We start from the raw sequence: 12,889 nt of genomic DNA, 5'->3' as shown, positions 1-12,889 counted from the left end.
TACTGCCCCAGAAGGCCCTTCTCAGACCCAAAGGACTCTACCTGCTGGGACAGGAACATGGCAGACCCACAGTCCAAGATGGGTCAGCCCACAGAGAAAAATCTTTGTGTACAGCAGTGAATAAGTCACCCAGCACACACATGCATGACCTGCCAAGGTCCCTTAAGGTCACGTAGCAGGGTTACCTGAGCAGATATAAAGTAGCCTTTGTGTGGCCCACAGGGTGGCAGGGATGCACCTATTTCTGCATACTGCATACCAACATGCAAGGCTGCCTACGACACACCACCACCACTTAAAGCCCAGCCAAAGAGAAGCCTCCTTCTTCCTCTCTCCCTACCTGCCCTCCCAATCTCTGTGGTCCCCACAAGCTTGGTGTCAGTTACTAATGAGACCCGGAAATTGGGTCAGTCAGGAGTCTGGCTTATCTCACTCATCTCTGCAGCCTTTTCTGTTCAGGACTAGGTATGGAGCAAACCTGGACTAAAGCCAGGGAAGGAGAAAACAGAATCCAACACCGTGGGCCCTTCCTACACCTGAGGCAATGAGTGGGCAAAGTGTCACAGGAAATGTGGGATAATCCCCAGAGTCCCAGCTCTCAAGGAGCTGAAGGCAAAGGTGTGGGAGACAGCCAGACCAGAGGAGAGTCCCTACCCTGTTCTAAGGCTGTAGAACAAACCTGGATCCTGTGCTAGGTGCTCTGGAGGACACAGACACCAAAGCCTCTTTATGGAGTTAACCCTTTCCTAAGGGAGGAACAACACACACAAGCTCTGGCCATATGCCAACAAAAGAATGCCATATGGCTAAAGGGACAATCTTTATGCTTTGTAAACTTTTTTTTTTGTCCCAGGGATTGAACCCAGGGATGCTTAACCACTGAACCACATTCCCAGTCCTTCTGAATTTTTATTAGGGTCTCACCAAGTTGCTGAGGCTATCCTCAAACTTGTGATACTCTTGCCTCAGCCTCCTAAACTGCTGGGATTACAGGAGTGTGCCACCATGCCCAGTTAATCTTTATGAATTTCTGTGGAGTGAACACTAGGATGTATTATAGATTGAGAAAAACCAGGTTAAGAACAATATAATATGCTACCCGGTGTACAAACAAGCCATGGGGGTGGGTTTGCATACTCCTGCATAGCTGACCTATGGAAGGAGTCAAGGAGCCCCATGCCTAGCATGAGGCACTGGGTTTGATCCTTAGCACCACATAAAAATAAACAAATAAAATAAATACATGCTGTCCGTCTACAACTACAAAATATATTAAAAAAAAAAAAAAGAATCTGGCCCCAAAGATGGTCTCCCAACTGGGAAGTTGGGAGTGAAGGAGGAATTTTGATACCTTTTGAATTCTGAATTACACGAATGCCTCAAATACTCTAAAACAAAATGTATAAAGATGAATTCACATAACTATAGCCATTAGGTGGAGCATTATAAAGCCACTGAAAATAACGTTTGCAAAGGACTGTAGTTTTTTGTTTTATTTTGAGATGGGTTTTGCTATGTTGCCCAGGCTTGCCTCAAACTCCTGGGCTCAAGCAATCATCCTGCCTCAGTCTCCCAAATAACTGGGATTGCACCATGGTGCCCAGCAACACAAAGGCCTATTCTGAACAAGCAATGGAAAATGAACAGGGGGAAAAAATGGTGACAGTGATTATCTCTCAGTGATTTTTACTTGATTTTCTGCGTAAATTCCCAGAATTTCTAATGTAATCAGTATTCCAGACAACCAGTGGACAAAAGAAAACACACTTCTTTACAAGGTCCTGGTCCTACAGCTTCCTTTCTTGGCCAAAGTCCCCCAGGCCACTGCAGAACCAGTTCTATCTGCTACATACTTCAGTGCCCTTTGGGGTCCAAGGGCCAGCTCGTAGCACTGTGTACAGCCCCTCCCCAGCCCTCTCCTGTGCACCCCGAGCCTCCTGCTCTCTCCTGTTCCCACAGCGACCATCATGCTCCATATATAGACCAAGCAGGGGAGTTGAGTATGCAGTGGCTTCAAGATGTGTGGGGCAAGAAGAGAGGCTAATGCCCAATAGTAAGACCGGAAGCATGAATGAGTGAAGTGGGCCAGACCCTGATGAGCCCATTTGACAGTGAGGAGGTTGGATCAGATACATCATCTCAAAATTTCCTTCACTTCAGTAGTCTAGAATTCTGCTTTTGGGTTTCATAGTTTACAGAGAACATCACTTTTCTCCAGCCACTTCCCTTCAGGGGCATATAGAAAGGTGGGGAAAAACACCCCAAGAGGTGATCTCCCCTGAATCTTCCTGGCCAGCCCACGCGTGGGGCCTCTGCAGCTGACCTTGAGGAAGACATCTCAGTGCTGGCCATGCCTGCTCTGCACAGGCAGGTCTTCCTGGACATCTAGAGAGGAAGCAAAGTTGAGGAAGTGGTTTAAGGATATTTCCTCCTTTTAGAAAGAGACTCAGTAGAGCCATACACACCACTAATCCCAGCAACTCTGGAGGCTGAGGCAGAAGGGTTGCAATTTTAAGGTTAACCTCAGCAACTTAACAAGGCCCTTCTCAAAATAAAAAATAAAAGGGGCTGGGGATGTAGCTCAGTGATAAAACATCCCTGGGTTCAATCCCCACTCTCCCACCCCGCAAAAAAAGAGAGAAAGAGAGAGAGAAGAAACTCAGTAGAATATGAACTTGAACATTGCCCTATTGCTTTGCCATGAAGACTGTGGAAGTCACTCAGGAGTGGCTACTCCAACTCAGACACATTCCTGTCCTCTGTGTCTGCAGGGCACAACTTCTTTGCCTGTGTCCTGTTGTCTCCCAAGTCATTAAGAAGCTCTGTGAGCCTCAGGTTACCAGTAAAGCTTCTCCTCAAGTGCCCCCTGAATTCCTTTCTCCAGCCTCAGGCTGGCATGTGCTGTGTGCTGGAGCTGGATCTCCTGTAACTTGTAGGGCAGAGCCTGAAGACAGACACATAGCCACCCAGGACATGTATGGAGCATGATGGTCGCTGTGGGAACAGGAGAGAGCAGGAGGCTCGGGGTGCACAGGAGAGGGCTGGGGAGGGGCTGTACACAGTGCTACAAGCTGGCCCTTGGACCCCAAAGGGCACTGAAGTATGTAGCAGATAGAACTGGTTCCGCAGTGGCCTGGGGGACTTTGGCCACATGAGCAGGCTGTGGGACCAGGACCTTGTGAAAAGTCTTTTTTCTTTTGTCCACTGGTTGTCTGGAATACTGATTACATTAGAAATTCTGGGAATTTACACAGAAAGTCAAGTAAAAACCACTCTTAAAGATAATCACCTTAACCTTTTTTTCCTCCCCCCAGTGCATTTTCCATTGCTTGTTCAGAACAATCCTTTGTGTTGCTGGGAGCTTTGGTACAATCCCAGTTATTTGGGAGACTGAGGCAGGAAGATCACTTGAGCCCAGGAAAGAGAAAGGAGAGGAGAGCAGAGGCGAGAAAACAAGATAACAGACCCCAGGGAAAGTGAGACCAAGCATAAGCCTATAGGGCTCCAGAGGCCAGAAGTGGCCAGAGAGATCAGTGACTCTGACCACAGAAGGCTTTTTGGGAATGTATTTTTTTTTTTTTTTTTTTTTGCGGTACTGGGGATCGAACTCAGCACCTTGTGCTTGTGAGGCAAGCACGCTACCAGCTGAGCTATCTCCCCAGCCCTACAGAAGGCTTTTTGATGTTCAAAGATACAAAAGCTTCTAGGAAACAGAAAAAGAAACACACACACACACACACACACACACACACACACACCCCTAATAACCCTCTGTTTGCTTCAGATCCTACACACGGAGACTTACCCCATGTCCCTAGTGTAAATACATAACAAAGCCTTGCTGGTTACTGCCAATGGCCAGACCCTAGAGAACCACAAAAACTAAGGAAGAGGTGACCATCTCAAATGACATGCAGACTGCTCCTGAGGCTGATTTGGCTGTTTCTTTCAAGACTCCTTAAAGTGTCCAAATCCCTTGACCCAGTAATCCTGCTCTGGGGAGACTGTTCCATTGAACTGTAACAAAACATGGAAAAGAAGAACAAAACTTTCTACAAACAAGTGCTTCAGGCAGCATTAAGGAGCAACAGTCTCAGAAAGACCCCTCTGGATGCTCTTCAGGCAAGGCCCTGAGAGCAGGCTACCTGCACCCTTTCAGAAGAGGTGACCAGCTCAGGACAGTGCAACCATGCCTGGCTCTGAGGACCAAAAGAATCCAGTGTAAGTAAAACACAAGATCAGGAGAGGACCCAGACACCGGGAAGAGGAAGGTCACAGAGGAATGTTTATTTTTATTTTATTTGGTGCTGGGGATTGAACCCAGGACCTTGTGCATGCAAGGCAAGCACTCTACCAACTGAGTCATATCCCCAGCCCTGCAGAGGAACGTCTTTGCACAGTGGGTTTTTGTTGTTGTTGTTGTTGTTTGTTTATTTTTTGTTTTTTGTTGGGTTGGAGATTGAACCCAGGGCCTTATGCTTTCAAGGCAAGCACTCTACCAACTGAGCTACATCCCCAGTCCCACTGAGCTACATCCCCAGCCGCCACAGTGGTTGCTTAACATTTCCTTTCAGACAACATTAAACACTCGTGGGCAGAGGAGACTGTCCTCCAACTGTCCCCCAGCAAGGCTACTCTAACACCACTCAGAGAACAGGTACAGTGCAACAAAAGTTGTCCCCACTTCTCCTATCCAGCTCACATTGGGCTGCTTGTCCCTCTGTGCAGAGGACACAGATTAACTAAAGCACAAAGCACAAGAACTGACTGTGTGCAGGAGGGTCTCATCACAGCCCAGGGAAGTGGACAGAGGCTCCCTGGCACCCCACAGCAAATACCTCTTCAGAGGGTTTTGAAGAGGGTAGGAGGGTAGAGAGTAGGAGGGTTGGAGATCAGTGGTAGAGCACCTGCCTAGCACACGTGAGGCACTGGTTTCGATTCTCAGCACCACATAAAAATAAACAAACAAAATAATGGTATTGTGTTCATCTATAAGTAAAAAAATAATACCCCCAAATGCAGACCACAGGAATGAGATGACGCCTCCTTATCAGTGGCACCCTCTCTACACGCTGCCTCTCAAGACCACCATTCGACATAGGTAGAGACTGTTCCTGACATTCTGCAGATGTGAAAAACAATCCAGAAATTCACAGATATGCCCAGGTTGAGGGGTGGGCCAAGGTCAAAATCCAAACCCAACTCTCCGGCCTTGAGGTGGCTCTTAACCATAGCTTCCCCCACTGGGCTTCTCAGAGACCAGTGATCATCACAATGGAGTAGAACTGTCTGATTGGGACCCCTGTCCAGCATGGAAGGTGGCTTAGTAAGGGCTCTAGCAATTCTGTACCCCTCAAGGGGTCCCTCAGTAGAGTTTAGCCTACAGCACCACTTTGGAAACTACTACACTACCCGCAAATCCCCATCCTCTCAAATGTCTCAGCAACCAGGGGCCCCTAAAATCATAGTGGGCCACAGTTGTTAGAGGCAGAAAGACCTTTAGAAATAATGCAGTCATCCCTTTGCATTAAAAATAGGAAGGCAAGGCTGGAGACATGGCTCCATGGTATAGCATGTGCAATGCTCTGGGTTTGAGCCCCAGCACCATTAAAAAAAAAAAAAAAAAAAAAAAAATTGGTCAGAAGAGGCAGAGCCACAGGAGCCCCAACACAACAAACTGACATCTACAGCCACCAAGTTTACCCAGGAGTGTCAGCCCTAAGGCCCACCAAAGGCCCCCTAAGGAATGGTTTAGAAATAGTCAAATGCTGTGCCAGTCCAAGATCAAGCTGGGTGTTAGTTCAATCAGACCCCTGCCCAGCAGGAGCACACTGCACACACTCACCCACAGCAGAACAAACCCCAGTTCTCTCAAGTGACAGGCTCAGCTCTGCACCCATTCCATCTGAAAACCCATAGCTAACACTACTTAAAGAATCAGAGGGCTGGGTTTGTGGCTCCGTGGTAGAGCGCTTGCCTCGAACGTGAGGTACTGAGTTCGATACTCAGCATAACATAAAAAATAAACAAAAAAATAAAGTTATTGTATTCATCTACAACTAAAAAAAAAAAAAAAAAAAAAGAATTAGAGCCAAGCAGGGCCCAATGGCCCACGCCTGTAATCCCAGCAACTTGGGAGGCTGAGGCAGAGAACTGAAAGCTCAAAGCCAGCCTTAGCAACTTATTAAGGCCCTAAGTAACTTAGCAAGGTCCTGTCTCAAAATAAAAAGGGCTGGCAATTTGGTTCAGTGGTTAAGCACCCCTGGGTTCAATTCCTGGTACCACACACACACACACACATACAAATTAGTCATAATATGGTATGTAAAGGGGTGGAGATGTAGCTCAGTGGTAAAGGACACTTCTTAGCATGACCCTTGGTTCAATTCCTAGCTGCAACACACACACATTTTAAAAAATGCGTGCAAAATAGCAGGATAAGCATAGGTATGTGTTAATCTATTCCTGAGATGGGGTCTTGTGTTGCCCAGGCTGGTCTTGAACTCATGGATTCAAGCAATCCTCCTGCCTCTGCCTTCCCAGTTGCTGGGACTATGGATCTGTGCCATCATGCCCTACCTAATCTGAATTTTCTAAGTATTCTATGATTAAAAAAATCTATGTGTGTGAGGTGTATTGGAACACAATTGTAATTTGGAAGTGATTTGGAAGCCTGAGGCAGGAAGATTGCCAAGTTCAAGGTCAGTCTCAGAAACTTAGCAAGACACTATCTTAAATTAAAAAATTAAAAGAGCTGAGGATGTGGCTCAGTGGTTAAGTGCCCCAGGGTTTAATCCCCAATAACTGCCCCCTCCCCCAAAACAGTATATATATTTTAAATATCAATTTAAATTTAAAAAGAAAAAGGTTTATGAGGTGAATCCCAAAGGACTCACAGATGAGACTTGGGCTGGCCACACTGGCCATTTGGAGCCCAGAAGGTGGGGGTACAGGGAGGGCCCACCTACCCCACAGAACACTTGGAGAAGAGCATGGTGCTCGACACCAGGCGGCCCTGGCCTGCAAACTGCCTCCCCTGCAGCACTAAGAAGTGCTGGAGACACTCCTCTTGTCTTCATAACCACCTGGCATCCCTGAGTCCAGGCCAAGAGAGCATGGAGGACAGAGGCCATGCACCACTCCATCTGGGGGCAGCAGAGCCAAGCCTGGTCTGGGGGCTTACAGGGGGAAGAGCTTCACTTCCCCACGGGTGACGAGCCGCAGAGGCCAGATAAGCTCACTGTTCCCACCCTTCTGCACAGCAGATAGGAAGCAGGGAGGGGCAAGAACCAGCTCTACTCTCTTTCAGCTGAAGATTTTGGCCAAATGACTTCACCCACCTGAACTATGGTGTCCTCACCTATAAACGTAGGCTACACCCAGCGGCATGAAGAGGTCAGGGGAGGGCTTTGGAGGCACTGAGTGCCGAGACACAGGCCAAGGTATCACGACTTTTTCACTCAGCAGGACCCCAGCCATGCTCCCACCCTTCCTCCTCCACCTCCTCAGAAGGGATGCACAGGGTGCTGGTCCCACCGAGAGCTGGCCTCACCTTCTTCCCTAAACCAGGCCTTTTTTCCCTCTCCGTGTTCCCTTCCCTCTACTCTACTGATCTTTCTGCTATTTACTTTTAGCTTTTTTCTTTTTGATCAGTGTCTTTTTGGATATATAATGGTGAGACTCACTGTGGCATATTCATTGAGTACACAGAAAAGTTAGGTTAGATTCATTCCTCTGTTCTTCCCTTATTCTGTCTCTTCTCCATTCCTTGGTCACCTTCATCCAGCCCGTAGTCTTCCTTCTTTATTGATGGCCACCCCCAATCCCATTTTTCCCTCTCTCTTTCCTCCTTATTTTGGACTAACTTCCACATACCAAAGAAAACATCTGACCTTTGGCTTTCCGAGTCTGGTTTATTTCACTTAGTCTCCATTTCCATCCATTTACCAGCAAATGCCATAGTTTCATTCTTCTTTATGGTTGAGTAATATTCCATTGTGTATATATACCACCATGACCTGTCCTTTCTTGATTCATTCTCCTACATTCCTGAGAATGGGCTTGTTCCTGAGAAACAGGATCAGGAAGAACAAGGCACTGCAGGTCTCTGTGCTGCTCTTCAGTGAGAAAAAGGTGCCATAATCCATCCCACTGCCAGTGACTGGGACATAAGAGGTCTGGAGCTAGCTAGGCAGGGATGGGAGCCGCCCTGGAAGTCACAAGGGTGGTGCAACAAAGCTATTATCAAGCTGATGTCATGGATCTGTGACACACCCTGGTGTGGACACCATCCCTGAGACCCCACCTGCTGAGAAGAGAAGGGCTGGCATTTGCCAAACTAAAGGATTTGGGCACCAGGCCAGGGCTAGGCCTCAGATGGGTGGGACCGCTCTCCACAAGATGGTCATGCATTTGTCAAGTTGGGGAACAGGTTTTCCATCCCTGAAGAAGGAAGACCAATGGCCTAGTTTCTTTTGCAATACAGGACACCCACCCCAGAGTGAACCAATGTCCCGAATGGTGTCTAACTACTCCAGCCTGGTGGACACCTGGATCTGAAGTCACAGAAAGGCAGTGGTTGGGGGTGTGGGCTGAGGATTTGGGACTTGCTTGTTCAGGCACTTAACAAGATTTGCTCCCCTTCCTTCCACCTACCAGCCCCACCCAACAGTCTGTCCACAAGGCAGGGCCTCTAGTCACCTATCGGTGACCTGCCATTAGGAAGTGACTGAGGGTTTAAAAGCAAAATCAGCTAAGAAGAATGCTCCTTTCTGTGAGCCAGCTTTCCAGGGCACCTCTTCTTATCTAAGCAGTAAACAGGGGGCTAGGGGCAGGGGAACTGCCTTAGGGATGAGTCACTGATGCCCAAGCACAGTTAGCCACAAGGTGACTGGGACAGGAAGATTCAGTCCAGAGTAGCAAGGGATCCTCTGGACATGGGGACACAGACTTCCTCCCCACAGCTCACTGACCTGCTGGGGCTCATTCCCACCCGATGGGGGGTTTGTTGTGTGGGGAAGGAACAGAGTTTATCCTTGTAGAGAAATAAAAATTATAGGAAGGTATTTTGATTTATAGATTCAATGCAATTCTAATAAAAATCCCAGCAAGTTTATATACATATTAACAAGGTGACTATAAATGTGTAAGGAAAGGCAAAAGAACCAGAACAGCCAAGATAATTTTGGAAATGTCTCCTTGGGCAGTGGGGAAGAGCAGGGGTGACTTCAGCATGACTAGTGGGGGTGAGGTCCTGCACACATCACATGCGGGAACAGGTTTTCATCCCTGAAGAAGGCAGGCCTGCTCCAGTCCTGCTTGATATTCCTACTTGCTCAGTCACACCCCTGGCCTCATAGTGTTTCCGTTTAGATAACAGAATCTGCAAAATGAGGTCACTCAGCTTACTTCCAAGGACCAACTAATGTTCCCACTTGTTCATTTGTGGATCACCTGTGCTTATTCCTACTTCCATTCATCCATCTTGCTGTTTCCCCAAATTCTGCCCTGTTTAAAATTAGCACATGTTTTATGTGTAAACTCACCTGTCGAAGGTGAGTCCTGAATCCTTGAACTTTCTCAGAGAGCCCCAGTATCCTCCTTCTGCTTAGAGCCCCAGAACTGGCTGAGAAAGCAAGTATGGCATTTGTTCCACATCAGGTGAAGCAAGTTTTATTTTCCTTCCCCTTTTTCAGTGAAGATACTGAAGCTCACTGAGACAGTGTGACTTGCCCAGGGTCAGAGAGCTAGTAACTAGCAGGGTCTGAGCTCAAACCTAGGAGCCATTTCCAAATCCTGAGCTTGCTCCATCTGTCTAGTTCAGACCATTTCAGGGCCTACTGCTGAATCAAGACTTGCCTCAATATTTATTCTCCTAAGTCCCCAGGGGAGAAAAAGTACATGATAACTAGTTATGCCAATTAATGGAACTGGCTACCAGTCAGGGGTCTGTACAGTACCTAAAGGCCACTAGTCCTCTGTAAGGGATGCCAAGTCATCTGGAAGGTCACTGGGGCAGGTGGATCCTGCTCCCAGTCAGCTGACAGGCTCTCACAGACAGCAGGCCCCTAGGGTCATCCAGTGGTTGGAGTTCAGAGCTGGGTGGCAGTGTGGGATGGAACAGCTCAGGGAGGACCCTGGGTCAGGGCACAAGAAAAACTGGGAGGAAAGGGAGGAGGGTCAGGGCATAAGAAAAACTGGGAGGAAAGGGAGGAGAGTGCCCTCCTCCACTGTGGGGGGGTTGGGTCCAGAGAGCAGAAAAGACAATCATCCTTATCATCCAGTCTGGGCCCCACTCTCAGACACGGATCTGTACAACTCCCTCAGTGTCACTCCTGAGATGGGCCCCCAAGGACACTATGCAAAGCTGGGGCTGGGGTTTACAAATGGGACCAGGAGGTTGGACTGATGTCTGTGTGTGCCTCTCTAGTGAAAGATTACAGCGCCGGCTTCCTCACTGCAGTTTCAGGTTTCTGGGCCTTTGCTACCCACATCCCACCCTCCAGATTCCAGACCCACCTCAAGAGTGTGTTTTCCATGAGGCCCTATGCTGTTGCCCTCAGTCAAAGGCAACCTGGAGTGGGCACTTCACTCCTCAGGACACTTCAGAAATGCTAGTGCCGACAGGGCTTCCACTTGGCACCTGGGCTGATCTGAACTAAAGTGGGCTGTTCTCAACTCCTAGGAGCTCAGGAAGTCAAGATGCTCACTAGTCTCTGGCCTTCAAAGTCATCCCTCCAGCAAAGCTGGAAGGTCACCCCTTTCTCCTTAGTGGCAAAAGGGACTGTGGGAAGGGCCTAGGGGCCCTCTGGGGTCTGCTGCCAATCCATGAGCACCCAGCCAAAGTCCCTTTCCAGATTTAGAGTTCAGATGAGGAAAGGGGACCCTGTCTCTGGGCTGAACACAGCTTCTGCAGCACCCTGCTCTTCCTGGGAAGCCCAAAACCTGCACCCTGCAGTTCAGAATCAAGTCCAATGGGCCTGGTCTCATATTACAAAGACCAAGACTCAGAGTGCTTCTGAGTAATCCAGGCAAGCCCTGTGCTTAATTAGTTCAAGTCAGAAGAATCTGCTTTTAACTGGGAGATACACATGCAGGTACATCTCCCTGCTAAGGCTGGGCTTCCTGACAACCAAGGAAATGATTGTGTAGTAGGCTCTGTGAGGTAGAGAAGCCCACCTCCTCAATTCCTCTAGAGGGGCAGCCCTGAAGCCAAGTTCCTGATTACCAGTTCCAGAGCCATTCCACCACCCTACTGCCTCAACAGAGGCCAGATGAGAGAAAGCAGAACACAATGAGCTAAAGCATGCAATCCAATGTCTAGCATGCTTGATACCCAGGTTGCTGTCAGAAAGGGACAGGGGTCTTGCACTTATGCAAGTCCTGCAGGCTACGGAGGGGAACTCAGAGGGGTCTTGTGGCTCTACCACAAATGACCTGTTAAGACCTGGCAAATGAGGACTGGGGATGTGGTTCAGTGGTAGAGTGCTTGCCTAGCAAGCCCTGGGCGCTTGATCCCCAAACACTGCAACACACACACACACACACACACACACACACACACACACACATGCACGCACACACTCTCTCTCTCTCTCTTCTTCTTCTCCTCACTACTCACACACACGTATACAAATAAATAAAATAAAACCACACATCACAAAGTCTTCCCTTGATCCTATTTGCACCCTGCTGCCCAGCACTAATCTGAAGTCACTGCTCCCCATCACATGCTTACACTCTGCTTTTGCTTTCTTCCAGCACATGACATCTTAACATTTCCTGTTGTAAACCGCCTGTGTCCGTTTAGAGAACACTAGCTCCCTGAGGGTAGGAACTGTCTGTGGCTGCCCCCAGGAGGCCTACACTGGTACCCCACAAAGAGCAGATGACCAATGAAGTTGGTGTTGACCACACAAAAGGCATATCATATTACTGTGTTTCCCAGTCTGATATAGATGCTCCTTCATTGTATGTTTCAATTCTGAAACCTGTTTTCTCCTTCATTCAGCACCATGTTTGAGATTCGACCACATGGTCCAACATTCAAGTCTCCCACTGTCTGACGCACCCATGACCCACTCCTCCTTTTCTCAGCAAGGAGTAGGAGAATCAGAAAAGACCACCCAGCAAATAAAAGACAGCCCAGAAACTGGAATTCCAGGCTCTATCCAGCAACAGAAAACCTAAGAACAGGTCAGAAGAAAACCAAAGGGCCTCTAAGTAGTCTCCACAGGGCAGAAAGGACTGTGCAGGTACCCACCCAAGTCATTCAAGTCTGGGGTCACCTGGCAAAGGAAAACTTCTTCACCTTTCCGTCACCAGCCCAGGACCCTAAGGGGGTTAAGGTGCAACAAAAAGCACAGAGTACAGTGCCAGGGACTCAGTCTACCAATCAGCACCAAAAGTCTTTCAGAATAGAGATGTCATCATGTCTGAACCCATGGGAAGTGGCAAGGACCCTACAGAGCTGCCCAGAGGCTGGTGTGAAAACACTTTGTAACTGGCGTTTGAGATCTGCTCCTGATTAAGAGATGAGGCCTGTTCTCGGGGAGGTTTCTTCACACTGACTGCTGAAGGCAACAAAGGGTTGTGGCATTAGGAAGGTCTGCTCTAATGTCCCTGCCCAGATTCCCCTGGGGAGCGCTCCCTCTCCTCTGACTGTCCCATCCCAAAGCACAGCTCACTGCACCAAGATCTACTCCTCCAAGCCCCAGACATCTGCACGGGTCCTGTGTCTGAAGGAAGCTGCGCAAGGCAGAAGCAACCAAGGTCCCTTGTCCATGAAAAGCAGTGATCCCAGGCAGAGTGCCCCAGTTCAGGGTTGGGCATGATATGGAGAGTGTAAGCCTCTAAGACTTCAGGTGTGGGGATTCTAGTCAGACACAAA

General features: G+C 48.4%; 1 protein-coding gene across 2 annotated transcripts in view; it reads right to left on the bottom strand.

Annotated features, from left to right (window-relative positions):
- Ccdc12 (coiled-coil domain containing 12) overlaps positions 1-12,889 on the bottom strand; it is a 56,481-nt gene that overhangs the window by 13,989 nt on the left and 29,603 nt on the right. The gene's annotated exons all lie outside the window — the stretch shown is intronic.

Source organism: Sciurus carolinensis, chromosome 17 (assembly GCF_902686445.1).
Source record: "Sciurus carolinensis chromosome 17, mSciCar1.2, whole genome shotgun sequence".
In the NCBI taxonomy this organism is placed as follows: domain Eukaryota; kingdom Metazoa; phylum Chordata; class Mammalia; order Rodentia; family Sciuridae; genus Sciurus; species Sciurus carolinensis.
Note: the sequence above shows the minus strand (reverse complement) of the source record. Positions and strands in the feature narration are given on the sequence as shown.